This window comes from Populus nigra, chromosome 13 (assembly GCF_951802175.1).
Source record: "Populus nigra chromosome 13, ddPopNigr1.1, whole genome shotgun sequence".
In the NCBI taxonomy this organism is placed as follows: Eukaryota; Viridiplantae; Streptophyta; class Magnoliopsida; order Malpighiales; family Salicaceae; genus Populus; species Populus nigra.
The window spans coordinates 8,105,673-8,133,325 of record NC_084864.1 but is presented as its reverse complement, the minus strand read 5'-3'; the positions used below and the strand labels follow the sequence as shown (position 1 = coordinate 8,133,325).

The following is a 27,653-nucleotide window of genomic DNA, read 5'->3' as shown; positions in this document are numbered from 1 at the left end:
TGGTATCAGAGCACATGGTTTAAAGTGGTGTTTGATTTTTGCTCAAAAATAAAAGTTGTCAAAATTATGTTTTGACCATACCACTGTGTAGAGGAGGAAGAGATGAAGCCACTGGCGAAAACGGCGTCATCACACACTAGCGAGGTTGCTGGCCACGCGCACAGACGTGCGCCACGCGTCACACGCGTCTTCTCCGCCCGGATGGGCTGACCCGACCTGAATACCAGTTGATCCGACCCGTGTGACTGACTCGGATATTGATGATGTCGTCATGATGTAATTGTGACATCAGCATGCACAGTAGGCATGGCAGGGATGACGTCTGCCTAATATAAGCATGACGTCATCATGCACAGTCAGCATGCCATATCAGCGCACAGTCATCTGACATGTCAACACAGAGGGACCCACCTGCCAAGTCATTAGCCGCAAGCTGAGCTGAGTGGAGCTGCGCCTAGTGGAGCCGAGCCGAGCTGCGAGCCGAGGGATAGGATTGAGTGTAGTTGATCCTACGTGCAACCGGATCTGATATTGAATCTGGGCCGTTAATTAGGCCAGAATTGTTTTGATCAAATCTTAGCCGTCTGAAATGTGATTTGGATGATTTCAGACTTGTTTCCAGCTAATTTGATCATTCCGGATGCAATGGTATGGTCTGATTATTGAGATTTGAGATCAAAAATGGTAGTAGTGAATTATCAAAAAGAGATTGCCCGATTATGAGGCATCTGAAGGTCATCATAGTGGTCGATGGAGATGAAGAAGAAGAAGTCACACACATTTGCCCAATTATGTGTGTTGAATTGCTAAGTGGGGAGAATTTTTTTAGTTTCCTTGAGAGAAGGCAAAATTGGGATACTCTGGACACCCGATAATGTGGACAATTAGAGGTGTAGAGTGAAAATTGACAAAGACCAATCTTGACGAATCTAAGCACTGGTAGTCTTATTACATGTTGAGAAATCATGTATTAAACCAGTATATTCCAGATCACTTGTAAAGGAAAGCCGCAACAAAGCTAGCAAATGGTTGTATATACGGAAAGACAGTACGATGGATAGATATGGCCTAAGAAGTTCTGTCTAGGAGATTGGGTTTTAAGCGGGACCAGTGTGACCTCTCCAATCTTTCCTGGGAACTTGCTTAGTGGAAAGATTATCCATACGATACTATTTTCATATATTTGCAGTTTGAAATGAAATGGTTGAAGACTAGCAAGATGACGGCACAAGGGAACAGTTGGGTTCCGTATGTTCAAGGATCTGATGGAGTGGTAATTTCTCGAAAGAAGTTAGATTCGGTGACTGTGATTTCTCGAGGATAGAATTGATGAAGACCCTGATAATGGAAGAGAAATACAGCAAGGAGATAAAGATTGACGTCCTATTTTGACTTGGACAAGTGTTGTGACAAGATGAGCTGTTGTCAAACATAAGCAAGGAATAGGAAGAATCTAGAGAACAAAAATTGCACGAGGGCACACGAAGATTATGCAGGAGTACTTGTGATTCAACGAGGTACTATAATGAGACAACAAGTGCAAGGAGAAGAAGTTTTCCCAGATGGAGCTTAGAGCAGAGACTGTGTAAAAGTTGTGTACAATAGGAAGTCTCTTGTGCTCTTAATGAAGACAACAAGCGAAGACCTTTCCAATGCATGCAAGGTTGGAAAGAGAGCTATTGTAGAGGCACCTGATTGAGGGGATGCAAACGCCTGTGATAAAAGGCGACCGCCTATAATGAAGGGCGAAGACACCAAAGAGAGTTAGTGTAGGTGGAGTTGTCAAGCAGAAAGGCGCATAAGCTCCAAAAATAGAAATCGAGGTAGAGGATTGCGAGGAGTATACCGTAACTTTCTCTTTCTATGTAATCAGTGGCAGTTATCTCTCCCATAGTCCATATGGTGGTAGAGAATTGTGGAGCCACTTTGAAGCATCTCAGTTGAAGGAGGATGCAACCGCTTATGAAAGGTGAAGACACCTTAGAGGAGGTGTGAGGGCCATGATAGGAGCCCCAGTTCAGACCGCCTTATGACAGTAGGCGAAGACACCTTAGAGAGAAGGTGTGAGGGCCATGATAGGAGCCCTAGTTCAGACCGCCTTATGACAACAGGCGAAGACACCTTAGAGAAGGTGTAAGGGCCATAATAGGAGTCACAGTTCAGACTGCCCCATGACAACGGGCGAAGACACCTTAGAGAAGATGTATGGGCTATGATATGAGCCTAGTTTAGAACGCCCCAGAGCCAATGTGATAGCTAGATATGAGTGGACATGTGTATAGCTAATGAAGTGGCTATGATGAGTATGAAGACAAATGCAGGATTGACTTTTATGGATATTGTCCCATGCTAAAGATCAATGAGCTAGAAGACATTTGCCTTAGACAATAAGTGGGTGACTTGTGGAGCATTAAGACGCGACTGCTAGGAATGAGGAGTGGGCATGCGCAGGTTCCGGGAACAAGTTGACTCTTATCAAGGTGGTGAGCTCGGTGAAGGCATTGTAATACTCACAGTATCAAGACATATATGGATCAACCTTTAATGGGATGCCTCCATAGGTAAAGGTGGAGAGCTACCTGGACTCTTAGGACTAAGAGCAAGAGACTCACAGAGAAGTAAGGCGTGATTCCTAGGATGGAACAGAGGGCAGACGCAACTCCTGGATGAGTAGACTCTTAGAAGAGTGGTGAGCTCGTGATCATATTGAGATACTCAGATAATGACTGTCGCACTTGGAAATAGAAATTTCCGTTTGAGGAGGTGTTGTAAGCCTTGGTGTAAGGCTTGATGAATCATTCCGGACCGAGCATGGTTGATACGCTCGAAGGGGAATGTTTTCCCAGAGACAAGCGTTAACTCTCTTCAGATGTGATATGGGAGACCATCTAGTTGTAGTGATCTTTTTGTGTGAGAAAAGGTGTGCTTTGGTGACTCTAGTGATTGAAAGGTTTGGTAAGTACCTGTAAACTTGGTCACAGATGCTCTCAGAATGGTAAGCTTGGAAGAGCTGCAAGATGCAAGCTTGTGCTGAAGAAGCAAGAGGACAATTGCCCATATAAATGTCAAAGGGGGTGATTGTTGGGATTTGCTATTAATGGGCAATGACTTGTGCAACCTATCCTAAGAAGAGAGGGTTGCCATTGTCAATGGTTGGTGCACCAACCATTGACAAAATGGTGCAACCCATGTGCAGCCACCTTTGTTGAAGAAGAGCTGGAGCTGTGACACCATTGTTGCCTATAAAAGGGCACCGAGAGAGAGAGCAAATAGAGAGAAAGTGTAGAGAGGGTAACAACCTTGCTGCCATTGCAGCAAGCTGCAAGTGCAGCAAGCTGCAAGTGCAGCAAGAGAGTTGGGAGTTGAGTTTGAGTGAAGTGATCCTCCTCCTCCATGTATTGTGTTGTAATCCTTTCTCTATCTCTAATAATATTGATCTCTCCCGTGGATGTAAGCGGTTTTGCCGAACCACGTTAAATAGTATGTCCCAGTGTGCTTAGCCTCTTATGAGCAACTATCAGAACACCACCGGTCCGCGCTAGGGGAGTCGGAATCCCCAACAGACAGTACGTGCTTTAATGCTACAAGTACGTTTTCTTTTGCACGTATTGTACATTGCAGGCCCCTAACTTACCTTCTGGTGTTGTCATTCAAGATATATCGCCATGCAACTGCAAGTGTAGCCACGAACAAGACATTAAGTATTAATTTAGAATTCATCAATGGTGATGAATCTGAAGGTGATTTGGGAGGTTTTTGTGATCTTCCTCTTATCTTGGCAGACATTCTGGAAACCATTTCAGAAAGGCTACCAGCTTTTGCAGAAGCTGCAAATGGGGGAATGAAAAAGTAAAGATCAGGAGCCAAGCCAAAACAATTGAAAACTGTTTAAGAATGAAGGACATTGTCATTTTCTAGGATCGAAAATGACCAGCTCAGAACAAATGTCTCGGATACCACGCACATATTTTGATTTGTGGATATCATCATATAACTAGCATCCAATCCAGCAACTTAAGAGTTTTGTTGATTCACCATCACCGATATTTAGATTGTAAATATTGAATTAATCCATGAGAGAGGGCCATTCATAGACCATATTCTAGTTACAACAAACACAATCCAAGAGACACAAGTTACCTTTGCTTTCAAGGAATCTTTCCTCCTCTTCAACCCTTTGTCGAAGTACATTGATAAGTGACAGAAAATACAGTGCAAGTGATTGTGATGACATTGTACGGCATGCTAAAATCAGGAGTTGTCGTACAAGTAATACTTCAGTATAAGAGAGAACAAGACTCTTTTCCTGCATCACAGATCCATAATCAATCAAATAAACTTGAATTGTCGTCCAGCACTTTGAGAGTCTAGATGATCATATCACCTGAAATTTAGACAGCATGGTATCGGGCAGATTAACAAAGGATGTCCACGTAAAGCATTGACAACATTTCAAGTTAATTATGCAAAAGCTGAGGCTATAAAAAATTTCTAGCAGATAGGAAATTATAATCTATTTGCCGTTTGCCACTGTGTCCACAGACTGGTTTCTCACGATATTAAATATTTTACCACACCTGAATTCATTCATCAATTCACTCTACTTTTCCGAGTCAAACTAGAAAACAATGAAGTGCTAAAGCCTATCTTATCAAACTCTAATATCAAAGCAGCTGATTTCACACCACAAGGAAGCTTCAGAACCATCTCCATCATACCAGGTGATATCTTGTCTTTGGAAGGAAAAACATGCATCTTTTCCACAAAAGCTCCCACTGCCTTTGGTTGATATCATCCACAAACAACTGGACAATTGGAAAATATACCCTAATATACCAAGGGACAACTTGGAAAATATTAACATTCAACTCACATCCATCACTAGCACTTTTAGCACCCAGGGGACTGTCATTCAGTTCATCAGTAGATTTCAACAAGATAGCAATTGCACCTCTTTCATTCCCACTTCCCATAAAAAACCTACTAGCATGTAATGGTGTTTGTCGTGATGACCACATTATAGGAAATTTCCATGTTAGGCCTTAGATCAAATGGTTTAGAGTTGTTGTACTTCTCAACTGAAAATTCATAAAGAAAAGAGGAGTCTATTCTGTGCCTACTATTTTCTTCTTTAAGTACCCTATCAGGATTAACTGACAAGTCAAGCTGGATTCAGCATCAAACCCTCCAGAGGCAATATAGTCAGGCCCCATAATAACATTTTTTTTCAATTCAAAAACTTGGCCTCTCTCAAGCTGAAGATATACTTTACTACACTTAGCAAGAACACATCTTCCACTAACTTTCCTTCCAAAAATTGAACTCAAAGACCAGCTTGGTTGAAGATATGATTCACTAGCATGAGTCGAGCTAGCTCTTTGACTACTAGGGCGAAGAACGACAGTAAGTGTCTGTTCTAAAACAATGCCTGAATTCATCCCCTCGGGATCATATGCATTTGAATTGTTTCGGATTTCTTTTTATCGTTTCTCTAGGGTTTTAGAATTGTTTCAGAATTGAATGACATGCCAATTTTAAATGGGATTATTATCAAAAACAATTATTAAAATAACAAGAATCAAGATTTACAAAAAGTAACAACTTGTTATCGGTGTGTAATTTTCAAGAGGTGCATAAATCTACACTTTAATCCTTTAATTTTTAATTTATTTTCAATTTGGTCCTTTCTAGTTTTCTTTTTTCATTTTGATCCTAAACTTCATTTCAGTCATTGGTTCTTAAGAGAGGAGAGAGAAAATCACTAAAATTTTAAAGAGAAAGAAAGCTCATGATTGGCCAAATTCCAACCACCATGACCTTGATTTTTTTGTTTATAGATTCGTATTTGAGTAAAGAACATAGGGGATGTAGTTTTCACTTCTAATGATGCCTAAAAAAGTAGATTGAATCTCATAAAGACTTTTTAATGTGATTGAATTTGAGTTTTTGATTCAATTATAATGTGTTTTGTTATTAGAAATAGGGGTTATAAGGGGTTCATAAAATATATTTTTTGATATTTTTGAGCAAAAAAAGGAGTTGAGATTTGGGTTTTTGGGATCCAAAATATTAGACCCTAATTTTTTAGTGAATGGAACCAGTTCAGATCACTAAAAATTACTGTAGGCGGATGAAACGTTATCCACATAATTTACTAAAAACAATTGACAAACAAACCACCTTTAGAGGATAAGATTAAAAAAAAAAAAACACAAGCATTGACCTATGTTTCCAACCCATGTGCTCCTAACCCTTTAATTTTTCTTACCTTATTTTTATTTTCTTTTTGTATTTTATAATTAAATAAAACAATTAATATTTTTATTTTAATGATGTTTAAATAGTTATCTAATTATGCTATTATTTTCAATTTTTATATTGATATTAAAAATTTCTTTCTAAATAATTATATAACAAAATTAATATGCATGATTTTCTAAATGTAGAAGAAATCTCGAACTCTTTTCTTTTATTGTAATTTTTCTATATGATTTTTCTCAATCTTATACATTTACATTAAAATAATTTATTTATTTTATTTAAACTTGCTTTTAAAATTATGATAATGTTTTTATAAAACAAATTCTGATAAAAAATATTAAAGATAATGCATTTATAAGAAAAAAAAAGTTTTTAACCAAACAAATATCTTTTTATCCTTATTTTAAGTCATTTAATTATTTTTGAATATTCATTTTTATCGCTTTCAGTTTCTATACAATAAATATAGCTGAATAAAGATATATTAAAAAAAACATGTGTTAATAATAAAAAAAAATTATACTAATAATTTTGTTTTCTCTATTGAATTTAAATTCTTAATTTTCTTATGAAATATATTTTTATTCCCATATAATTACATATAAAAGAAAGATTCTCCTCACATCATAAAATCAAGCTTGTGCATTTATTTTTTAGCTTTACATTTTAGTTAATATTTACAACTCTTCTTATTATTTATAACAACTTTTCAATATTTAATTTAAAATTTTCATTAAGCCAAAAAATACATTCAAAATACTTAAGCTTTTCTCATGTTAAAAAATAAATTAGAGTCCTATCTGTCAAAAACTACATTCAAAATACTAGTATATTTTTTTTAATATTAAAAATTAACTTGAAATCTAAGTAAAAACAAAGCGCGGACACATGGCTAATGACCGCTAATCTTAGGGCAGATTGTGCAGCCGACGGCAGGATTAACAGGACTAAGAGCGTGTTTGAGATTGTAATTGTGATTGTTTTATAAAGTGTTTTTCACTCGGAAATGTATCAAAAGAATTTTTTTATTTTTTTAAAATTATTTTTGACATCAACACATCAAAATGATATAAAAAAACCAAAAAAATATTAATTTGAAGCAAAGAAAAAAAAATATTTTTTTAAAAAACGCTTTTAAAACACAAAAATAAATAGGACCTAAAAAAATTAAAATAGTACAAGACTGTTAATCAGTTATATTTATGATACATATGTGTGTATTCTTGAAAAATATTTATCATGTCAAAATAATATTTAGCAGTACATCTTTTATTTTATAGTTTTGTTCCATCTCAGTTATGATGCTCTTTTCTCTCCCTTTTTTTCTTTTTTTTCCCTGTCAATATAATATAATTATGATACTAAAACAAAACAAAAAATTGGAGTAACCATGGTGGACAACATCAAAAAAAAAACAAGAAGAAAAAAGTTGCATTGATTGCCATAAAAAGGATAACATGAAATATATTGGTAGAGATCATAACATTGTACTAGATTCTTAAAAATCATAGATGAGATTGAAAGGAAACATATCTCTAATCTTAAGAATAATAAATAAGATTAAAAAAAAATAAAAAAATAAATTGGAGATGGATCAACAAGTGATTGATAATCTCATCATCAATTATTATTATTATTATTATTATTATTATTATTATTGAAGATATTTTGTGTGGCCTTATTAGTTGAAGAAAAATGATCCTTCTCAATTTGATGGTTATTCATCAGCCGCATACCTGAAGAAGACAGAGAGGACTTAAAATTAAGTTTTGGAAAACAAATAGCATGCATGCGTCCAAGCAGTTGCTTAGGGTCAATTCAACATCCTGACCATAGATGCAAACCATACCTTGTGCCAACGAACAATTAGGCAAGTAATGCTCTCTTCCTCATAGCATGGATACTTGGGATCCAACTGGTCATTGCCACCTCCATAAATGCTAAACATTTGAAAATTGAGTAATGTGAGAGATAAGTAGCTAAAATGGAAAATCCAGACTTTTTACACCTGAAATCTTCTCACATTTCACCACCGCAGAGTTCATCCAATGTCCTGTATGCACCATAAGTTCCATGCACAAAAGCAGTTCCTGTAACAAGCCTCTCCTGCATGTTTAAATTATAAGGTCAATCATTTTGAAGGAAGTAAATTACTTCTTATAGCTCATGAATGATTTAGTTGCGTGCAATTACTTGATAAATTCAGAGAGCCAATTTATGACCCCAAGATTCATCAAGTAGGTAAAACATGAGCCTAAGTGCATTAACGCAAGCAGACCCACTTGCATGACCAGACCCACAAAATCTTGCAGGCCAATTCAAGCAAATTTTTATATAACCGTCGTAAACTATTACTTACTCAGAACTTCAATTATAATCAGATATATAGTAGGTGCAATGCAGCTCGAGACAAAAAAAAAAAGTATTAGGTAGAGCAAGTGCACAGAAACATTCACACAAGCATAAAACATTGAGAGAGAACCTTGTCACTTTCCTGCTCAATTTTAGAAAGCTTGGAAAATAAGTCTTCAGGAATAGACCAGTAAAAAATGACGATGTTTTCTATGATTCTTGCCTTGTTTATGCTTTTAGGTAGCACACTGTGGCCCATTTGTAGTCCCCACCGAAGAGCCGCTTGTGCCAGGACTTGCCTAATTTCTCAGCAATCATTTTAAGAATTGGATTCTTGAGAACCTCAATCTTGATCTTCTGTGAACCTGCGGAACCTTCATAGCCAACAGAATCCTTCTTCATGCTTGCTGGCCAGTGGATCTTCAAGATGATGAAAAACAATTCAAGAAAGTTTGACCAAGAAAGAAATGCTATGACTCGGGATTTTACTTTAAAATTGTTGAAAGGCAGACCCAGAAAATTTAATGCATAATGCTAATAACAAGTATAACTCAATGTGTATACATACTAGATATAGAGATCTACATAAACAAGCTGCAACTCATGCAAAGTTCTATCTAATGCCCCTGACACATTTTCTGGTGCTTGTTCATTGCACCTGCAAATCATTATGTATTCTGAAACAACCTACACAAATTTAACTGATAATGCAATCTTGATATCTTGTTACTGAAAGTTTCAACTTGATGAAGTCTAACATATTCTTACAATAAATCACTCTTGCATACCAGAGTTTGGAGGTGATCCACTATTCTTCACGCTTCACTACACCATCATCGAATAGCTTCTTCAATGCACAACCAACTTGAAAAACCAGCAACTAATTCTCAAGATGGATTAATCTTTTGTTTTGTTGTTTTATTTCTTATCACCGCTAGACTGGAACACAAGGATGATTTAATTCACATATCAGCAAGTTTATATCGCTGCATTAATGGAGGCTTGGACCTTGCCTGCTCAAGCCAAATGTTTCGGTGACGGAAGGCCAAACATCAAGTAGGGAATTAACAAGTGGATAAAACATAAAGAATTACATGAATATGCTTGATGCAGAGAGCAATAAAACCAATGAAATGGCCGACCATTTCATCTTCCAAGACTTAAAAAGGTATTTCAACATTTATGCAATACCATTGTCAAGCGCAGTGAGTTGAAACAATCCAATTTGCGATTTGTACCTTGTAAGCATTAGACGATCAATTATCTAATCCCATAAGTTATATAGCATCAGAGTAATGACCTCTTCCATTGCTCAAATGAAGGAGGAATAAACAATTAAGGGAAAGATCACAATTATTTCACACGCAGACCACTATAAGCTAATTTTTGGGTGGAAAAGAGAAGCAAATTTAAGATAGTACTTAGATCCAATAAGAAAAGAAAAACAAAATTAGTTGTTGTCTATTCAACACAAAAACCTCAAGAAAATCACTTTAAGGATATTATTTATAGGTAAAGGTAGGGGAGCATTAAAAAAAAAACCTAGCCAACCTTAACAGCAGTAGTGACAGCATCATCAACCACACTAGGGGCAGCCCTCCATGTTCCTAACCCAACTGAAGGAATTCTAGCTCCATTCTTCAGCTCAAAACTGTGAATTGATTTCCCCATATTTATTTATTTTTTGTTATGGCAATTAGCAAAGAAATGGAATCCTGAAACGCTGTGATCTTGCTTGCAAACCTCAAGTCTCAAGGTTAAAAATTTGCGATCTACCATATGTGCTCGAGAACAATGCTGTTTTTTTTCATTTTAGTCTTTGAACTTCTCATTGTTTTAATACATCACTTCATTAGAAAATCATTGGAATTTTTTTAGGAGAGAGAAAGTGATCATTTAATCACATTTCAGTTAAAAAAAAAACTGATATTTATATCAATAAACTTATCTTCTCAAGAGAGGGGTTTCATAAAGTTGTTTTTTTTCCCTCTATGAACATGCTAGAAAAAATAGATTTGGTTCATTTGATTTATTTTTTCTTTTACAAAATGACATGGGGTTGGTAATTGGTTTATCAAGATTTTTATAGGTTTTTTTCATGTGTTTTCAAGTGAAAACAAGTTTTTGAAGATTGAAAGTTTTGTCTTAATTTTCCAGTCATTAAAGGTGATCGAAAAATTGACCAGTAGGCAACTTGTCACATGATTATTTAAAAAAAGTCCTAGAGAAAATAGGGGGGAAAAAAGGCCTGGCGTGATTAGGTTTTTTCTTTTAAGGTCGAACGTATTAGATGGCTTGTTAAGCCCATTAATATATGCCTCTTTAATTCATTTATTTCTATTTTTTCTGGTTTTTTTTCTTTGCATCTTTTTTCCTATTTTAATATTGATTAATGCACTATCTCTTTTTTTTAAAAAAAGTTGTTTTATTTAGATTTTTTTTAAATAGTGATTAATCTATTTTTTTTTATAATGCTCTCAAGAGATTAGTTTAATTTATCTTTATATATATATATATATATATATATATATCAATTAATTGCATTTGAATTATGTTTTTATAGAAATAAGTCTTTCATTATTAGCGATGACAATTATTCTCCAAGAAAAAACAAACAAAAACACATAAAAGAAAAGAAAAATTAATGTAAAATATTTGTATTTGCATCTATCTTGTACTTTAATTTCAAATATTAGCTTCTCGTTATAGTATTTATTTAGTGTTAACATAAACATCTTTTTATTTCTCAATTGAAAAAATTATAATACATGAAAACGCATCTATAATGTAGTCATCTTCTTCTCTTGCGTTAACTTAAAAACTTACTCGTGCTACCCGCAACATAGCTTAGGTATAAGGCCACTACATCTTGAAAATAAAATTAAATCCACTCCAAGTTAAATGGATCTTGATATTAAATTTTATTTCTAAAATTTAGGTATTTGAGGTTCAAACTTCAAACATTGAATTTTAATTTTTACTCTCTTCTCTTTTTGTCATCTTTACCTTCCTTTTTTCCTTTTTCATAATTTTTACATTGATACTCTTTCTTCTTCTTGTTTTTTTTTTTTTTATCATAAGTAATGAAATAAAAGACACATCAACACCCATACATAAAGTAAGAATAGGCATGCAAATAGAAAACAATAAAAAAGTTGATATCTCATATAAAATAAAATAAAATTGGGTACTAAATATATAATTTTCTCCTCTCAAACTAATACATTTAATTATTATCATTTTAAAAACTTTTAAAGCATTCAACTCATTCCTACAAAAAAATTAAAGAAATATAAAGGACTAATTTTTTTTATGTATTTGAAATAGAATATTCTAAATCAAACAAGTGAATTTTACGAATGAAATAAAGAGTCCCATATTTTTCCCAAAAATGAAAAAGGAAACCCTAGATGGAACTAATTAGTCTTAATTTTTTTTATAAAGGTAAGTTGTATAAAAAGAAAAAAAATATACAAAATACGAGAAGCATGTCCCAATAAGTATATAATTTTGTTACTTGGATCAAAGACCTTAAGGTAACATAAAAACAAATCAAAAGCTAAAGAAGAAGCTTAAAAATTAGAAAAACAAAAGGCTAAAAAACTCACGAACCGGTTGACTGGTTCTGCAAGCAAAAACTAATCAGCAGTTGGAGTAGAAAGATAGTCTTGGGAGCCTCCAGATGGCCCTAAGTTGAGTTGGAACCTAAATTCTAGGATACAAGTCTATAAGTTAGGATCTAACTAAATAAAAAATCTATGAACAAACATCTCAATGAGTCTAGAAAATATGAGAATATACTTTATTCTTCCTCCCGTACCAGACTAAGTAGTATACTATGGTGAGAGGAGGACTAATCGAGCTAGAATATGTGTGAACTTCTTCCTCTTTTGGAGGTGTAAGGATGCTTACTAAAGCAGAGGTTTTCATGTCATAGATGGCTATAAAATGAGATTCACGCCCAATATATCTCCCCGAATCAAGATCGAGAAGAGACACTCAAAGAATAGATGATCATGAGTCTCTACATGCAAACCACATATGATACATACTGAGAAGGGAATGATGTGAAGCACATGCAATCTGTCTATAATATAAAGCCAACCCAGGGAAGAAATCTAGAAGATGAAAAAATGTTGTTGGGCATGGCTCGAGAACTAGAGTAAATGATGCATAATGTCCTCAGGTATAATGAGCTAGAGAGTTGATCCAGGGATGGATGTGAATGGAGTCCCATATTGGCTAGAGGGTGGTTACCAAGAGGAAAGGCCCAAGAACCCTAAAAAATATTTGACACCTTTGTATCTTAGATCATCCTGGAAAAGTGTAGCACCTTTGAAAAGCAATAGGTCACATAATTGTTGCCCATCTAACAACTAGTAGTCTAATCACAGAGAGGTAATAGCCCCATCATCAATACATTAAACAAACATCTCTTTACACTGATCTCTACTGAGAAAAATCTTCCTCCAGGACCAAGAAGATACTGAAAGAGGTCTACTATACCAGAAAGAACAACCCTTGAGCAAAATATTATGCACTCCATTTGACCAAACTAATAACATGTCTGAAAGTAGTCTCCAAACATGCTTGAGAATAATTGATGTATTCCAAGTCCTAATCCTTTTAAAGCCAAGGATCACCCTCCTTAAAACAATAACATGCAGAAATCCAAGCTACCTTAGCTCCAGAATAAAAAAGAAAAAAAAAAGAATAACCCTTCTAGAGAAAGACAACTAAAATGGCCTCAATTCTCATGCTAATAGAACAACGTAAAATAAACATAAAATACCAGTATACCTGGATCGAAAAGAGAACAGATTTGATCAGTTGAAGATGTCCAACATAAGAGAAGTTGAAGTCCACAACTTAATCCTTTAGAGAACTCACTCAACCAAAGATATGCAATCATTATGTTTTAGTCCAGTAGAGATCGAAGAGACTCTCATATACATGATCGACAAATAACCCAACTTAAAAACCAAAAGAATCTGCAAAGAAGCTCCAAGCTTATCATCAATACCTAATAAGAAAGCTTGGCTTTTTGCCAGATTTGTGACCAGCCTAGACAACCTAACAAATCCATATAAGACCTTCCTCACAATCCCTACCAAATCCATATATGCCCAACATAAAATCATAATATCATCGGCAAAACATAAATAAATAATGACATTTTGCTGACACCGATAAGGTTGTCCAAAATGTTTTTCCCTGTATTTTAAAAAATATAAAAATATTATATATTTTCGATAAAATCTAGTCAATTTCCTTCATTTAACAACTTTCTACACTATTATTTTATTTTCAATGGCAAGATTGAAAAATAAAATAAAATAATAATAGATAATAATGAAAATTAAATTTAGGAAATGAAATTAGAGGCAATAAAGAAAAAAGACTAAAATGATTGTGAACTAAAAAATCAAGAAAAAATAAATAAATAAAAAATTGTAGAGAGTTCCTAGTTCAAGAAGGAAATAATATAAAGCTTTAATATCATTTTTTGAGTTTGCGCTTTTTTTTTGTTTTGAGAGAAGCAAGACAATATAAATAAAGACAAAAAAAAACACATAGAAACTAAACCCTAGAAAAAGAAAAAAGCAAAAGCAAAAGCAAAGAAACAAAGACACAACCTTACCACCCAACAAAAAATAGAAACAACATGTTAGTAGCATTGCCAGATTCCGACCAAAAACCAACCACCATGTCAGTAGCAACAATCCTTACCACTTCCAATCAGATGCATCTCTGGCAATGCCACCAAATCAGCCCCACAAACTCAAACCAACATCTTTCTTTTTCCTCTTATCCACCATAGTGTCACAACCATAAATCCAATAGACCAAACCTAATAAACCTACCCAAATCATTTGCCTTATCCTTTGAATCTAATTGAATCTTCCTAAAAAATCTTGCCTTTCAACCTGGATCAAACAATACACCTATAAAAAGCCCCAAATACACCCAACAATAGCCACGATTTGAAACCCCTCTTTATTCAAGGATCTCATAGTTGTTTTCATCGTTTTTGTTGTTGTTTTGTATAAATCTAAACACAACGAGTGACCACCACGTGTCGTCATCTCACAACTCCATTCTTGCTTCTGCGAGTGACCACTATGAGCTACCATTGCCTCCCTTCGTTCCAACATCTTTTGTCAATACATTAATTCACTTGTTTAGATGAGTTTGTGATATGTGATTGTTTTATAAATGTATATGTTGTATTTGTCCTAATTAATTTATTTGTGTTGAATAATTTGTAATATGTGATTGATTTTATATGTATGGATATATTCGCTTGTATATTATGAGAATTGTGCTTCAATTTTCCTAAAATGATTTTATAATTTTTTTTCTCTTAGGTGATTTTTGTTGGTTGTCGTCACTCAAAGATGGTAAAATCCTTAAAATGATTCTATCCTTGAGAAATTTAAGTGTTCTGCCCCAAGCTAGCACTCATAAAATATTAGACTCTCACTGAAATTTTACAAGGTATTAGTAATCGATGTAGATTCTCCTGATCTATACTTCTTGCACCTTGCAGGACTTGAGATGAACTTTTAAGGTTCATTTTCCTAAACGATGAAGGATATTTTTAAAACCAATAGATTAATCATCCTACTTAAACATAATAGCTAGAACCATCTTTAGGATATCCCCGTATAATGTCACTAGGCAAGCATGATGAACATGAACCTAACATTGAAATTTGGTCATAACATAACAGGTGACAAGACAATTAGAACCATGAAATATAATTAGGAGCAATTACATCTAGAGGATGAATCCTTACATCCATAAGAGAGGGATTGTTTAAACTATGATTGGTTTAAGCTCAATAAAGTGAAATTATGATTTGATATAAGGAAAGCTTAAAACTTTGAGAAGATTACGAAAATAATGAAATCTTTTAGATAAACGAATTTGTAAGCATCAAGTGTTGTAAGATGTAAGGTGATTCAAATGGAGTGAATAAGTGGTATTTATAAATAAAAAAATCTTCACTTAGTTGCTTTTGAACTTTTAGAGTGTTCTTTCATCTATTCGGAATGGTTATAACACCATTTTTTAAAAGAATACAGGAGCTTGAATGTAAAATAAATTAATCACTTATGAAAAGTTAACTCTTAAGTGTAAAATAACTAAAGCATAATTTTTTAAAAAATTAAATGTTTATCACTTGGTTAAAAAAATAGATAAGAAACTTTTTAGAGATAAAAAAATGCAACAGCTCATTTGATAAACTTTATGTTATCCATTGAAAAAGAATTTGAGTGATAATACCAAAATATTTGATAAAAGAATTTCTCATAAGGCATTACTTTTCATTATGTACAAGTTTTGGCAATAAAACTATTTTTTAACAAAAAATAAATTTAATGTCAAATTAAATTCTATAAAGACTTAGATTACATAAAATTAAGTATAAACATTTTCAAATTATTATTGCATCCAAAAAGTCCATATTACTTTAATTTGATATGAAAAAATTCCTATAACATTAAACTTAGGAATGATTCATTTTGCCCAGACAATCAACTGGAATCTATTTTTTTGTAAATTTCCTAAAATGTGTTGTTTAACTATAAGCTTTTGATATTTCTATCCACTATCACAGAGAGAGAATGTGGTCATATGGTCATTTGATGAAAATCTGATCATTTCAAGGCTTTTGATTTCAATATGGTCTTCATCTACATTACGACGTGTACTCCTCTATCAACCCAAGATGGCCACCCTACTGTTTCGATGATTTAAAGTGGAGATCTAGTGAAAATCCCAAGGATAAACTGACTGAACATTCCTTTGGAGTCCTTGATTTTTTTTCTCATGTTACATTATTGTAAACTCTGAAAGAAATTTGTAAATCAACTAGTATGGGTTTTCAGTTAAGCACAATCTATATCTAAGCAGAAGATTCCAAACAATCTGAGACGAGAGCTTTTGCATTGCTAATAATAATAAATCAAAATCTAGTTGAAAAAGATTGTAGCTTTTGAGTGTTTGTGTGATAAATAATCTTAAAAATCATGAAAAAATCAACCCTTGGGAATCTATAGGTATTTACTTTTTATTAAGTATATTATAATATTTTTTTTTTAATGAAAAACCCTTAGGGAACCTGATTGGTCAAGAAGGAAGCTAGCTAGGCTAGTCATTTTTGTGCGGGTGGAAATTTAAAACAACCAGTAAATAAAACACCAAATAGCTTGTGGAACCTAATTCGCTTTCGAGGTATTGTATTAGTCGTGTTTTGCCATGTACAAGATTTTTTATATATATACAAAAAGGATGTTTAGGTGTTGAAATAAAGTTAAAAGATTAATGCTAATTAGAGTTAAGATAACAATGTTTATTTTTGGACAACACGCGCTACTCATAATAGAAAAGAAGATAATAACGAATAAAATTATACGATGAAAACCTATTATTTTTTACCATTAAATGCCGCCACACACACCATCTAAAGCGTGTGGTGGCCCCAAGATGCAACCAGTTTTTTTAAATTTTAAAATACTAAAAGACCCTAATAGCCCTGACCTCAATTACTACCATTTCGTGAATTTAAGGGCACATGTGTAATTTGGTTGTTTATAAAAAATAAAAATACTAAGATACCCTGGCTGTGTTGATTCTTTTATCATCGGGAGTATTTTTGTCTAATAAACCATGTGAAAATACAAAAACACCCCTAGCTCCAAGGCAAGTGTTTTTTTTTTAAAGGCGACAGACTTAAATTGACTATTGTAATGAATATCGGATTGTCCATATAGCTACAAGGAAACCCCTTTTCTTTTTAATTGTTTTTTTAATTAGTTTCATTAGATTATTATTATTATTATTATTATTATCACTACTACTACTACCACCACCACCACACGACTATCATCATTATAACCACCACCACCACCACACGACTATCATCATTATAACCACCACCACCACCACCACTATTATTATTATTATTGAAATAATAAAAAATATAAACTTGATTTGAAGACTATTATTATTATTATTATTATAATCACCCCCACTACCATCATAAATATCACTGTCTTCTCATTGGCAAAATTTGTTTTTACCATTCAACTATATTCGTATTTTTTTTCTTGATATTGACACAAATCACCTAAATCCTATTTGTAAATAACTACGTTGTGTATTCTTTTCCGGATCATTCCTATTATATTCTTATTATCTATTTAATATATTCCTATTATATTTTAATTAATAGACTACATTTAATACATTTAGATTTATATAATACATTTAATTTATAATATATATATATATATGATTTTTTATTCCATTTTATTTGAATAGAATTCAAATTTATATTCATGTAGAATTTATTAAAAAAATGTAATTTATGATTTCTTAGAATTTATTATTCTAAATTAGAATTTAAAATGATTTACTATTATTATTATTATTATTGCAATAACAAAAAACATAAACTAGATTTGAAGGATAAAATTAAAGGCCATATAAACTTTGACAAAAAGACAAATTAAAAAAAAATCAAAAGAATAAAGACCAAATTAAAATTAGTATTATTCTTATTGAAGAAAAAAATTTAAAAAACCTAATATGAGTGATAAAATTGAAAACCATAAAAACTTTGATAAAAAAGCAAAAGAAAAAAAAATAAAGAATTAAAAGTAGCAGGATCGAATTAAAAAACTTACGTTTACAAATTCAAATTAAAGGATTAAATTGAAAAAAGATAAAACTTTAACAAAAAATAAAAGGAGAAAAATAAAAAAATCAAAACTAAAAAGACTGAATCTGAAACACCAACAACCATAAGGACTGTAGTTGATTTTTTAGGGTAGAAGAGAGAAATGAAGGGATAAATTACGTTACAACTCTCAACCAAACCAATAATTACAAAAAATATTGTGATAAAAGGAAACCAAAACCCTTGTGTCAATGACAATTGTTTTGTCCTTAAAGTCATATATGTAATCTTACTATATTCTAAAAAAGAAAAAGACAACACCTTTGCCTTACAATGCTAGTTTTTTTTTATCCCAGAGATATTTTGGTTCTTTTACTATTGATAAATATATTGAATAGACAGAAATACCCCCAAATAAATCAATAATGACTAATTATTGTATGAAAGGATAAAAATACCCTTGGCTTAAAGGCAATCAATTTTTCTTGAGAACTATATATATATATATATACACACTTCAAATATATGTATTCCTATTTTTTTGTTGAATATTAAATAATAGTTGAATAATAGATACTCAAAACCTGATGAATTAGGTATGGATATCTAAACTCCTTACCCGATGAATAATAAATAAGATATGGATATAGAGAAACTTGATCCGTGAATATCTATTATCATCCCTAATTTCAAGCTTAAATTACACACCTTTCCAATTGAGCTTAATCTTAATTTCCTAATCACATGTGTGAGAAAGGGCCTAATAAATACTTTACAATATTAGGATATAAGCATGGATACTAATCAGACTAAGATAATGAATTCTCATAAGCTAGAAAATAAACGGTAGCCTCTTTGAGGGTATATTATGGTCTTTCACCCTCTTAGCCAAAACTCCAGGCACTTATTTCATGATTGCACAATGAGTCAAGTGTGATAACATGATGACTCTACTAAAGAATTAAGGTTAAATCCAATGTTTTTCTTGTTTTTTTAGAAATTCATTATGGATCTCTTGATATCCTGTTATGAATATATATATTATGTCCTTTTCTACACCATTTCTTAGTCTTGACCATGTATTTGAAGTGTGCCCCCTTTGCACACGCCTACAATCCACGTTTTTTTTTTAGTTGAACACACCTTGGACCCTTATCCTAAGATTAAAAAGAGGAAGGTAACAATAAAGAGACTAGGATCTTAAAGCTCGCACAACCAATTCTCAACTAAATGGGAAATTTGCTCTCATCTATGACTACAAAGTGAAACCTGGTAGCCTAAGTAGAGTTTCAAGTAACTTATTATGGTTGAACTTGAGTCCACAATAAGAACCTATTATTGATAAAGAAGTTAGATTAGCTAGATTACTCATTCACATATAGATGAAACTAGAACCTGTCCTTAGGTTACCTTTAGGACACAGGGGCATGCAACCATGTTTTTGTTTTCTTCTTTTATGCAGTGTTAAAGATGACATACCATTCTTGATGTTTTCAAACATGATAGTGCTAGCTTCTAACAAGGCTACCATCACAAAAATGCCCATCGTGGATTACCTAGTTGAATATGAGACACTACAACATCGTGAGGAGAATTGTTTAAACTTGGAAAATGCATTAACTTCAACACTTAATGTTACTAGGAAGACTAATGAAGTCACCAAGCTAAGGGCTGTTTTGAGAGGTTAAGCATTAAAGACCAAAATTTATTTAGTGAATGTTATAGGAGGTTAGCTAATCTATTAAGGGTCCTTGTACAAGGTGATGCTATCAAAACCATGGTTTTGTATTGGAAAATGAATTTGTGGTACTCTACATAGACCTAACTCCTATAATGGAGAAATATCAAGCCTTGCTCGAATTTCCAAAGTAACTATAGTGAAACTATACATATATCCAAGTGATGAAACACCATTATCTCCTAGAAGTTCAATTAGGCTTCCAAGCTACTAAGTTGAAGGCTAACATTAGAGACAAAGCTAAGGGATGGCTTTGGTCACGATGGAAACCAAGATTTTATACACCCACACACAAACACAAACACACTAAAACTTGAGGTGCATGAGGATACTTTACTTTAAACATTTTTTGTTTGGACTTATTCTCAGCTTTGAAACAAACAACGCTTTTTTTTTTTTTTTGAAACTCAACCATTCAAAGCTTTAAACTACATCATAACAAATGAGACTGGTATGCTCAGATGTTATACTTAGCTCTTACATATCTTGATCGTAAGTCATTTAAGGCCCATAATGCTAGCATTTTCCCTATATGGTATATACGAGAGGAATAACATCAATGACTTTCATTGTCATCAATGGACTGACATGACCTTTAAGAAATAGAAGAGCATGTATCATGCGTTCTAAATATTAGGTTACAATTTCAGGTCAATCATAGAGTTCGAGAAGATCTCGCCATACAGGCCAGAAGATGCAATATAGATTTTGTTATTTGTTGTCTTTTATCTTGTAGACTTTTTATTTGAAGAAGATTCTTTTCCTAATAATGTAAGGATATTTAACAACTAATTTTGAAAGATTTTTTAATTATATAAGGACTCTTAATGGCAGAATTAAAGGTTTCATTGTGTGGTAGGGATTGTTTAATAAAATCCTAGCTACAAAAGAAAACCTTAAAGGCGGCAATAAAGAGTAATCAACCTCATTATTATTTGTCCATTTTTTTCAAGGATTTCCTAACATACAACAAGGTTTATTATGGGCAGCTACTTAAAGGACAAATCAGTAATTAAATTCAAAAGTTTTCATGCTTGGAGAGGACATTATTTGTTATTTATTGTCTTTTATCTTGTAGACTTTCTATTTGAAGAAGATTCTTGTTATAATAGGAATCCAAAGTGTTTTGTAGTTTATTGGGATTTAGAGTTAATAATTTATTTTAATTTGTCTTTTATTTAGTTATCTTAGTATCAAAAAATACCACAACATCAAGTTGGTACTTGATTTTGTAAGATATTGTTCAAATTCTTTATTTTTCTAAAGATCGAGAGTCAAGTAAAAGGATCCCACACACACACACACCTGTATGATGACAAAGTGATGATATACATATTAAGTGGTCATACTTCTAATAAATGACAAACTCATGGAACTATCATACTTTCTAGACATGAATCTCGGTGAAGTAGATTAAAAGATGGACAATTTCTTCTAGAAGGCACGGGAATTCTACATTTTGTGGAAAGAAGTTTCTGATCAATTACATTTCTCTAGTAGTTGCAATATAACAGTAAAGACTCATTTGGAAATCTATGCTAGAGACGCTGTATAGAAATGCCCTGATCTAGGTAGTTTTTTAGAGGGAAAGTTAAAGGGACCCTAGAACAAAAGCTCATTAAGTGCATTGTTTGCTTGGATAGCAATAAATCAAAAAGGAAATAATCCTTCAGTACAGAAATTTAAAATATCCATCACTCAATATATTATATAACAGGCAAACAACAAATGGATAAGATTATATATATATAAAAAATTAATAAATCACAATGAAAAACAAACTTACCAACACAATTAATTTTCGAACTGAAAGGGGCTCGGTGTATGGGGTTGCGCTATCCATGTTTTGGATAAGAAAATCCTTACACACCAAACACACTCTCTTAGCAGTCCTGCACAATACACATTTCAAGCACATAATAGCCATGCCCCTCCCACTTTTCCCTAATGAATGCATCAATTCAACAACTTGACCTACAAAACATAAGATATTAATGATAATGTTTCCTTGTCGAGAAAAGAACACATAAGATAATTAAGAAACCCTCTTCTTTGAAGAAATCCAACTGCCATTAGCCTAATCCAAGTGAACCCTCAAACTTGGAATATGGTACACAAATAAAAAAAATATTACCAATGGGATACCCTATAAATGATATTCCTAAAAGTAGGACACCACCAGAAAAAATACAACAGATTAAACCAAACCACAATGTTGAGCAACAAAAAAAAAACCCAGAAATGCTCTTAAACTAAATTCAGATTCTTCAATTCTTGTGCAGATAAAATAAAAGATTATTATCCATAATGGATAACAAAAATCCATAAAGTAATGGCAAAACTATACCTTTTCTAACTAGCAGCATAGATCATGATTATTAAAGGCCTCTTGACAAGATTTATGAAGATCATGCTTTAATGTAGTGACTCTTGCAAGTAAAGATGTGAGCTCCTCCTAAATCAAGTTGAAAAGATTAGAAATGTATTGTCAAAACATGTTGTGCCTTGAGGAAATCATTCCACAAATTGCAACGGCAACAATAAAATCTAACAAATTGCAGGAATTTTACAAACATGAACAATTTAAAACCAAATCACCGAACTGATACCTCTAAAGATGAGAAATCACCATTTTAAAAGTGCTCTTTGGGCCTGCTATCCTTTGTAATGAATATATATGTCATTCTAGATAGATTTATATAGACCACATTCCTACAACTCTCAACATTAAGTTATAGAGTAGCATTTCAGTATGTATGACAAACATTTCTAGCTGTGGTCTTTTAGTGGCCTTTGCACCCAAAGTATAATGGGTCTAGGCAACAAATTTAGTTCCTTACAATCAATTTCAAAACTTTATCAATGCAATAAGCAACAATGAATTCCAAAACCAAACTTGCCACCTAAAGATCCATGGGAACAATGATAAATGGCCCTCCAAACCAAATTCAATTCAAGCATAACAAAAAATAATATTCATAACTATTTTCATGATATCATTTACAAGTCACTGCAATCTCTTATCATGGTTATGATAATAAACATTAAATGAATTGTAAGTGTTATTAAATACAAGGATAGGTTTGTTTCGAGGAAAAAAATATATGAGTATACTTAGATCAGTCTATTTAATAAAACATAAGAAAGTCATTGCAAAATAAGGTTTCGAACTAAAATGTAATCAAAGAAACTCACTAAAACCATATTTTATTTTACCAAAAAAGCATGAGCTTGTTACTAAAGCTCACCTTTTGTTTTTCTCTCACAACCAACAACCAACTACAGTCATAAGCAACTAACACAGTTCGACAACCTAGAAGTTAAACAAAGAAAATTTTGCATTACAATAAAATTTCTTATCTATTTTTTTCCTCATTAAATGATGTCCATTTCCTTTCTGGTTAAAAATGGTTGATGATATCCAAAATAATTGATTAATATGATGTGATTGAGATGGAAAAAGAGCAATTAAGGCATCATGTTACATAATATGTCCTTTTTTATTTCTATCTCCTCATTTCTGTAAAAAAATAAACACATATAACTGAGCAACAACATATTCATACCTTCATTTTCACAATAACGTATTTCCCTCTAGATTTGCTTTATGACGTCCATCATCGTCATAATTATCATCTTCGTGATCAACATCTTGTCAAGATACCACAAAATTTATAGAAATGTTTCAATGGCTATCTAGAATGACCACAAATGTATGACATGAACCATTAAAATGCACTTATATGGTTATCTCAAAATTTCAACATAAAAGACCAAAAAATATACTGATTAAACTTGGAAAACAATAAAAAGATAAAGGAAGAATGTAAAGGCATTGCATAAGACTAGCAAGGGAAAAATGAACGATTGGAGTAAATAAAAAGACCAAATGAAACTAAGACATAAAAGGCTCCTTTAACTAACCTTTTTCTTCATCATAACCAAATGACCATGACCACCCTGCACAAGTTCAGAGAATACTTCGTTGAAGTGCTGAGCAACTTCTTTGAAAGTACGATCTATCGATTCATTGTTTTGCTGATCTAAAATAGATATAAGTTACATGATTTTCTGCACACAAGCATTGAAGTAAAAACATAATCTGGTTGAAGTGAAGATACATAAATCATAATCTCACGTTAAAAACAATAAATACAACAGAAGACATTTAAGTAATAAAATCCAGTACCATAGTCCTTCGTCACTTGCCTCAAGCCTTTTCTAGAGTTCCTCCTATTTCTCAGTGATATTTACATGTTGATCTAGTGCCTCTTGTTTACATGGCTGAACTGTTGAAGTTGCTCATTGCACCTATGAAGCATTTTATGCAACTCTTTCACACTCCACTTATACCTATATGTTCCAATAAAAGAGAGCATGCCACTTCTCAAAAGATGAATGCTCAAGTGGAAGCATGCAAACATGACCTATCTCAGTAAGTACCAAGTACATGTAGAGGCAAGACCAAAACATCATCTTCTAGGATTTCAGCATAGATATCGGCTGGCAAATCCGGCAAGATAAATAGTTTTAAAACATTGATTACAAGATATAATAGTTTAACAATACATTAAAAGCCAAGAACAAAAATTAAAGCTCGGACTAAAGCAAATTCACAGTTAGTCATTTATTACATAAAGACAATAAAGCAAATTCACATTTCAGAGTTCCTATGAACTTGAACAAATAATATGCTAGAGAGGTTAATCATTTCTTTAGATATAGCTCCCGTTAAGTCCAATTCACTAAAGATACCTATACAATTCAAAAAAAAATAAAAAAATAAAAGACCTTAACATTGTGTTTTGATCATAGAATTATCTGAAAAGAGGGTCTGGTCCTTTCCTAATTAAATGATGAGCATGAGATAAGAAAGTGCCACCTATAGGAAGATTCTGACAACACCATCATACATCCGCATTGATGTTAAAGTATCAGAATAGACTAATCTTAACTCTTGCCTGTGCCAAATTTGAAGAAAAATCGTTTTTCTTTTACAGCCTTTTGTCACGAGTAGCTTTGCTGGAAAAGGGGTTGCCCGACCTTGTTTTTTGATAAAAGATGCTCAGCTGCTTTTCACGCTCCATTATACTGCAAGTTGCCAAAACCATTTATGAAAGAAAGACACTGCACAAAGCAAAAGTCCTTCTACCAAATAAAAGTGTTATTTTGGCATAGACGTAACCATCAAGATAAGGAAAGAAAATGCAGCTCTTTACCTCTGAGAAAAGTCACCAATGGAAACTCCCAAGCAGTATAATTTTTGCCAATGAATCTGACACAAACATTATCTGATTTCTCCATAAGAACTAAGACTACGATTGAGAGAGAAAAAAATGGCTGGGAGTTCTTAGAAAACTATGACTGAGGGCTCTGATACCATGACAAAATGGTTAGAATTTAGAATGAATTAAATTTCAGCCGGTCACCATTACATATTAGGCCAACTACTGGTTTATACAAGGAAACTAACTATACAGGGAAACCAGGCTGGCTGCTAGTTATAGAAGGAAACCAGAAAACTAGAGTGATCTTGGGAAGTTATTACTAAATCTCCTTTTCTATTTATGAGAGTATATACAGCCTGTATGGTAAGCTAATTATCGATTCAATTGACAGCTAAGGCATCATGAACATGTATAAGGATCATCATGTAAAATAACATATAGGATTTTTATCGTAACCATCCACAGTTATGCAGACCAAACCATCAATTTGTGGACACATCCAAATCTTAACAGATCATGGTTTAGGTAAATATTTCGGAGAATAAAATCAACGATATAAGCATGCAGACCATTGCAGGAGTCACATCAACATCACTAACAATTTAGGTCAAGTAAATTTTTTAAAAGTACACACATTTATAGACTTGCCCTCAAGCATAAACAAAGCTCCACCAGTATCTAAGAACATGCCGGTCAAATAATTAAGTTACTTACAAATATCACATCAAGGAAAAGGCGTATATGTAGGTACTTTATAGCCTTGCTTACTTTTATAGTTGGGACTAATCGACCACAATTATCAAATTAAAACTTTTTCTCACAACTATCCATCCATGGATTTCAAAAGAAATCACTAAAGGGAGTCACACCAAAAACTTTCAACCCAAATTTGCAGAAAACATCAACAATCAATTAACAAAATATGTAGAGATATAACCTTCTAGAACCAAATAGCACAAGTAATCACTGAGTTTTCAATTGTGTGTAGACCAATATATAAATTATTAACAACAAAACTCAAATCAAAGTTTTTGCTGGATCAATACTATTTCAGTTAGAACAAGCATGTTGGATAACTAACCTGTACAAATCCTAGGGAAAAATTAGAAGAAAACTTCAACTTCTTTATTAAAGGTAACACATCAAAACCATGTGGATAAGTTACACAAGGATACTTTATCCTTACCTGTTCAGTGAGATAAAAGTGGCTTGTCCTCTTTTCAAAGCATTAAGGTGCCTAATTATCTGAGTTGATATGTTATTATCCCCAACCACCACATGAAATAAGTTGCTCGAAATACATATTGATATGATGTACATCATTCAAACGATAAAGTGACCATGGCAGAAGGTCAAGAGACTGCTAGTGATTATGCCAGACCGTCTAGCAATTTGGGAGCACAACTCTAGGAGAGAATATTTAACATGATAGAATAGAGTAGGTAAATTACCTACATGATGTCACGAGTTGTTATAAGAATGATGCAAGAAGCCGAGCAGACAAAGAACCTAGTAAAAATGGGAAAAGAAAAATCAATTATTTTTAGGCCAAATTGTGCAACCATATGGAGAAGTTTTCTATTAAGATGTCTTAACAATTGAAAAGGCCAGAGCACAAAACATTCAGAGCAAGGAAACACGTAAAATTGCAAAAAAATCACCCAATAATGAAGGAAAGCAAAAACCTAGAAATCCACAAGAAGCTTCCATGAATCTACAATGAAAGTAGAATGTTGATATCCACAAGAGCTCACAAGCAAAATTGCAAAAAATCAAATTTCACTTGACAAGTATCTAGCATTAAGACTCAAAAATATGTGTGCCTATACAGGTCCCCCAAACCCTACACTAGGTCAAATCCCTAACAGATTAATTTAAGTAACAAAATACCCAAATAATTCTTAAATAATGATGTCGTAAGTAATATGTGGAAAATTTTAATTGAGGAGATACCTTACATTTTAGCATAGCACACGCATCATCCTGAAAGGAAAGCACAGGTTAAATAAAAGCATTCAACATTCTTTATCATCAAAAAATAATTAGCATTTTTCTCTTTGTTAGAGTTTGATACCTTGGCTTGGATATGTCCTGAAATTCTCTTTAGCAGGTCTTTCACATCAAGCTGAAGCTCAGTCTGCTTTTTTATCGCTCATGCTCATAATTGAAGTAAAGATACATAAATCATAATCTCACATTAAAAACAATAAGTACAACAGAAGACATTTAAGCATTAAAATCCAGTACCATAGTACCTATAGTATTCAATAAGTGTGTTGGCATTGTCCCTTTCGAACCTAAATATACTAAGGAGTAACCTCTTGAAATTTGCATACCTATGAAGAAAAGAAAAGGCGAAAAAACACAAGTTGCCTGCAATCCATGG

At 32.9% G+C, this 27,653-nt stretch overlaps 2 long non-coding RNA genes and 1 pseudogene across 13 annotated transcripts; all 3 read right to left on the bottom strand.

The window, feature by feature from the left end:
* Positions 1-1,569: 1,569 nt before the first annotated feature.
* Positions 1,570-6,240, bottom strand: LOC133670786 (uncharacterized; annotated as a pseudogene).
* Positions 6,241-7,410: 1,170 nt separating this feature from the next.
* On the bottom strand, positions 7,411-8,369 carry LOC133671553 (uncharacterized). The gene is made up of 3 exons (XR_009834320.1): positions 8,285-8,369; positions 8,111-8,201; positions 7,411-7,997 (listed from the first exon to the last, which is right to left on the bottom strand). It is a non-coding gene; the product is annotated as an uncharacterized LOC133671553 (long non-coding RNA).
* A 472-nt stretch (positions 8,370-8,841) lies between these two features.
* LOC133671552 (uncharacterized) lies at positions 8,842-27,640 on the bottom strand. Of its 12 annotated transcripts, XR_009834317.1 has the most exons (13): positions 27,523-27,640; positions 27,342-27,424; positions 27,226-27,250; positions 26,719-26,776; positions 25,259-25,330; positions 24,922-25,130; positions 24,229-24,392; positions 23,964-24,110; positions 23,606-23,690; positions 22,387-22,494; positions 21,826-22,013; positions 9,402-9,552; positions 8,842-9,033 (listed from the first exon to the last, which is right to left on the bottom strand). It is a non-coding gene; the product is annotated as an uncharacterized LOC133671552 (long non-coding RNA). The 12 variants fall into 12 exon arrangements; XR_009834312.1 differs by having other exon boundaries at positions 27,221-27,250; positions 27,342-27,640; XR_009834319.1 differs by having other exon boundaries at positions 25,259-25,314; positions 27,221-27,250; positions 27,342-27,640.
* Positions 27,641-27,653: the final 13 nt, after the last annotated feature.